At 31.8% G+C, this 6000-nt stretch overlaps 1 pseudogene; it reads left to right on the plus strand.

Moving 5' to 3' along the window:
- Nucleotides 1–242: 242 nt before the first annotated feature.
- Nucleotides 243–1988, plus strand: LOC111440017 (annotated as a pseudogene).
- The last annotated feature ends 4012 nt before the right edge of the window (nucleotides 1989–6000 follow it).

Here is a 6000-nt window from a genome sequence, read left to right on the forward strand (position 1 = left end):
TCATCGATATATTTCTCGGGAGAAAAAGAGGAAAATTTGTGAGATAGGAATAAAAGTAAGAAAAGTATGGAGTAATAGTTTGAAAACTAATTTTTTTTTTTTTTTAAAGAATTTTTTTATAAAGTCTTTGGGGATATTTTTTTTTTTTTGGTTGTGGTTCATTTGTTGAAAATTGTGGTATGTACATTCATCTAGTATAGAAATTTAATAAAGGAATTACGCTCCAACGAGACCAGTCTTCCATCATTTAAGGTAAAACTAATTATAGGCCTGCCTTAAACCACATACTTATTTTTTAACAAATTTAGGTAGTTTGAATTGGTTATTTTTGTGTTGTATATAAGGAGAGTTTGAGTTGGTGAATGCATTCAAATCAATTCTTATTTCTAAGAAGTTTTGGAAGTTGAACCAAAAGAAAATAAGGCAAAGTAGAAGAGACAAGTGGACTAGAAAGGATGGGATTGATATCAAAGTTTATGGCATTAATACCACTACTGCTATTGTTGGTGTCTAATGCTACCGCTGATGCTACTAGCGGTGTTTTTGATATTACAAAATTTGGTGCCAAACCTAATGCTGATGTTACTCAAGTACGTGTACATTTGTTTAAGTTGATAAACCAAAATTTCATTTTGTACAAAATATTTCTCTCAAATGAAATGGTTGAATTCACAGGCTTTAGCAGATGCATGGAAGGAAGCATGTGCGTCGGCTACTCCAAGTAAAGTATTAGTTCCAAAAGGAACTTATCAATTAGGAGAATCCAGGCTCAAAGGTCCATGTAAAAGTCCTATTGAGCTTCTAGTTGAAGGAACATTACAAGCTTCTCCTACCGACACGGAAGGAGATGGGTTGCTTGTTATGGAATACGTCGATCATTTGACATTGGCTGGTACTGGAGTTTTCGATGGCCAAGGAAAAGCTGGTTGGGAAAAGAATGATTGCCACGTGAAGAAAGAATGCAAAAAGCTTCCCATGGTAAATGCTCATACTACTTTAATTATAAAAAGGACCCATACTTTGGGTTAGCATTGTATGTTTTAACACGGAGTGGTTTTTTTTTGTTTGTTTAAAATGAGCAGAATTTGAAGTTCAATTTCATCACAAATTCGATAGTGAAGGACATAACTTCATTGGATAGCAAGAATTTTCATATCAATGTTTTGGCCGGCAAGAATCTTACCTTCGATCACCTGAAAATTACTGCACCAGAGCATAGTCCCAACACCGATGGAATTCACTTGGGTGATTCAGAAGACGTTTACATTCTCAATACTGTAATCGCAACGGGAGATGATTGTATATCTGTAGGATACACTAACAGAAAAATAACCATAGTGATGTCACTTGCGGACCGGGACATGGCATTAGCATAGGCAGCTTGGGCAAGTATAAAACTGAAAAAGAAGTGGTAGGAGTTACAGTGAAGAAATGCAAATTAATCGGTACTACAAATGGTGTCAGGATCAAATCATGGCCAGATTCTGTCGTCTCATACCCAGCCTCTGACATGCATTTTGAAGATATTGAAATGGATAATGTTGCTAACCCTATCATCATAGATCAAGAATATTGTCCATGGAATCAATGCAACCGAAAGGTATGTATTAAAATCGTCGAACCTCGTTGGTTTCCAACTTATTATCTTTTGAACAAGTATTAATTCATGTTTGTTTTGAACATCCAGGTTCCATCAACAATTAAGATTAGCAAAGTTAGTTTCAAGAATATCAGGGGCACATCTTCTACTCCCGTTGCAGTCAAACTTGTTTGCAGTAAAAGTCATCCATGTGAGGATGTGGAAATTGCTGATATTGACCTCACTTATAGTGGTAAAGAAGGGTCAATTGTGTCTGAGTGTGCAAATGTGAAACCGACCGTTTCTGGAAAGCAAAACCCTCCCATCTGTGCTAAACCAGCGCCACCTGAGACCACTCCGTCAACTGATTGAATAATCTTTTAACGCCGACAAATATTTCAAACCATTCTTCCTATCATATTTATTTTAACTTTCAAAATTCGGTTTACAACATGCCACGATGTTGGGCCTGTTTTCAATAATTGTATTTTTTACATTTAGGAGAAACAATACTTAATGATTCTATTGTCGCTACCACATAATTGACATTACTTTGAAGGAGGAGAAGATCATAAATTCAGTATCACACTGTTCGTGGAGGTTTCTTAGAATGGAAAATTACAAATGGAAAGTAATTAAAATTTATATCTAATAAATAATTTTACAAAAACTTCAATATAGATTTATGGAACACCATTAAAATTTGAAAATCTATTATATAAAGTGTACCGTTTATAAAAATAAATATTAAGGACAAAGGGTCCATTTATAATTTAATTCAAAGTAAACTATTATTGGAATTCAAAATAAAATCATAGATATTTCATTAGTTCATAAGAATAAGTATCAAATTAATCAAAGATATCAAGAAAAAGGCTATCGTTATATGAAGAGTTTTGCTTAATCCATTACAATACATCCAAAACGAATGAAAATAGAACCAACAATCATTATGATTTATTTGTTTCGAAAAATATCTTATCATTACGATCTGTTTGTTTGAGAAAATATCTTATCCCAGAGGGCGTAGAGAGTTCAAAATCCTAATTTGAATAGAAATGATGTCCATAGAAATACAGGATTTTACAATGCAAATAAGGTAAAAACTAGTTTTAGATAAAAGAAGCAAACATGTTGATAGATATAAAAACAATTCGAGAAAGAGTTGAAATATTTCTGAAACAACTTAAAAAGGGGAGGGATTATTTGTGAATGTATCAAAATTTTGTTGGATATTTTGGTGAGGAGAAAGGGAGAAGTACTTTGGGAGCCTCCATTGGTCACTAAATTGTCAGCTTATTAGTAGAAAAGCTTTGACGAGGATGAAGATCGACTCGAAAAGCCTCGACCATGAGAGGCCCCTACTCTCTCTAGTCAAAATGGTAGTGTTAGATGATTTAGAATAAAATGTCGAAGAAAAGGAGTGTATGAAACAGTAAAAATGTGCTTAAAATCAAAACCCTAATCCGGGACGTTTCAAGCACGTTCTAAAAAACTGAGTAACGGTCGATGTTTTTTTTGTAATTTGATCAAGTTTGATGATTTAGAATGGAATGTCGAAAACAAAAAAAACAAAAAAGGAGTGTATAAAACAGTAAAAATCGAAATCCTAATTTTCGACATTCTATTCTAAATCATCAAGGTTGATCATTCACCAAGAAAATTTCGAAAAACATCAACCGTTACTCAGTCTTTTTAGCACGTGCTTCAAAAGTCCCAAGTTTTTCGAAATTCTCTTGGGGAATTTTCAACCTTGATGATTTAGAATAGAATGTCGAAGAAAAGGAGTGTATAAAACAGCAAAAAAGTGTTTAAAATCGAAACCCTAAGTTTATTACCATTTCCTACATTTTCGACCTTCTAAAGTTGTTTTTGACCTTATTGAGGGCATTTTAAGTTGGTAAGACTCCTATTTGCTCAAATTTTGATATTTTTTTTTAGCTAAAACTAGGAGTAATCCATATGTTTAGCTAAACTAAGTTTAATAATATGTCCTAAGAACACCTACAAAATAGTTAGGGAATCCGGGCTAAACAAGAAAGTGACTCTACCTTTGTTGGTTGGAAGGATTGTATGGTGAAGATGTTGGCTTTTTGGCCCTTAATCTAAAATTAATTAATTTTAATTAATTAATTAAGTGATGTTTTGATCACAATAAGCCGACCTTCAATTATTAACCATTCTCAGTATTTTGTCCACAGTGTAAGGTTGGGAATAATGATTTCAACGTCTTTTTTGGTTCACTCAAATTAGAGATAAAACGAACAAGTTTCAGTCAAAACAAGTTTCAGTCATTCTTCAAGATATCTCTACTCATATTTTCACTCGAAAGGCTTTGATCAAATCATTTGTAACAATTACAAAGTAACTCATATCAACACTGTTGTCAGAATAAAGTACCCAATCTTATCCAGATTTTATAAATAATTTATATTACTACTTAAACATGATCTTTCTGTGTGCCGACTACGTAACACAAATACCTTTCAATTTTTCATATAATGGATAATGTTAAACGGTAAATAAAAAATTTAAAATTAAATTATTAATTACGGGATTTTAAGACATAAATTCTCATGACATTTCTTCGGATTAAACACTAAGCTTATGCACGTTGGAACTAGTTGATCTATAATGTTTATTAGTCATTCCTTTAATGACATATGCGAAAATCTAAATATGAAAACGATCTATAGACCAAAATGAATCAAATTTGAAAATACAAGAACAAAAAACAACGAAAATTTAGAATGTAGAGATATGAAAACGATCAAATGTCAAAAGGGACCCATATAGTAGTTAAACCATACATGTCTAATATCTATGTTGAATAAAAAAAAAACTGCATACAAAAATGGTATTAATTCTATAAAATTGGCTACTCTTTGTAAGGTAGTAACTCAGCTTTGTATGGAGTAATGTGGATCTATACATACCAAGAAACCAACTAATTATGCTCGAAAATTAATCTCAAAATTTTGTTTGTCTAGTTAATTTTTAGATTCTAAAAAAAAAAAAGGTTTAATAGATCTAGCTTATAAATATTTGAACTTTCCATTTGTGTTTAATAAAACTCGAACAAAGTTAATTTTTTAAAAATTATATGATATGTTAAATATAAATTTAATACAATATCCGCCTTACTCGAAAGTTTGATTCACTGTTCTTACTATTGACACAAATTACGGGTCTAGGTAGGATCCCTAAGTCTCCAACTCGACTACACAGTCATCTCGATCACATTACTTCACATTTATCGAGAAAGAAAAATTAAAGATAATTTTGATGAGTAATTAATTTACTCCTAACTTGCAAACTTATCATTAACAAATTTTATTATTTTTTCGAAATATTTTAAGTTTTATTCACAATGGGTTATTTTTAGGTTTTTGGTCGGGATAGGGTCCTCCATCCAACCATTACCTTGGCTCCTAGTCTCATCTACTAGGACCTCTCTATTGATATTAAGGTGTTCTAGCAACCTTAAGTTTTATTATTGGCTCTATTTATGTTTACTACAAATTTTAGACTCGTATGCAAGGCTCACTCTCGGTTAAATACGGTTTGTCTGCTAAACTCTCTGGTAAAAAATATTCATTGTTCCCAACTTGGCACACATCGCATTAATACCAAAGTTTATGGCATTAATATCAAAGTTTATGGCATTAATACCACTACTGAGAGGCCCCTACTCTCTCTAGTCAAAATTTTGGTTCTTCTTCTATGATTCCACGCTTTAGGTTTGGAGTTGGACGATTTAATACGAGACCCTTATGTATCGATGTGTGATGTTCATAATTATTGCTCTAGTTGTATTCTATGCTTGTTGTCATGAAATCAAGTCCATTTTATATTATTCAATTGGTATTGGATATAAAAAAGGTAGAATGAATGAAAAAGCTCGATGATTTAGAATAAAATGTCAAAGAAAAGGATGTATGATACAGTAAAAAAGTGCTTATGGTCGAAACCCTAATCTGGGACGTTTGAAGCACTTGCTAGAAAAAATGAGTAACGTTCTTCGAAATTTTCCTGGGGAATGATCATGATTGATGATTTAGAATAGAATGTCGAAAAAAAGCAGGGTATAAAACAGTAAAAAAAAAAAAAAGTGCTTAAAATCGAAACCTTAATCCAGGACGTTTGAAGCACATGCTAAAAAAACTAATGATCGATGTTTTTCGAAATATTTCATAGGAATGATCAAGCGTGATGTTAAGGATATTTAGTAATAAATTATAGTTTACTATATATATTATATTTTTGATATTTTATTATAAGGCAAATATAGATATTTGCCTTATTACTATAGGTATCTTTCCATTTATTGTTATTTCCATTTATTACTATTTTCATATCCTTGTAATTTATTTGATTATAAATAAGATAACTTTCACACCATTTAGGTGTGGTGGATTCAG

Source organism: Cucurbita moschata, unplaced genomic scaffold (genome assembly GCF_002738365.1).
Source record: "Cucurbita moschata cultivar Rifu unplaced genomic scaffold, Cmos_1.0 Cmo_Scf00130, whole genome shotgun sequence".
NCBI lineage: Eukaryota > Viridiplantae > Streptophyta > Magnoliopsida > Cucurbitales > Cucurbitaceae > Cucurbita > Cucurbita moschata.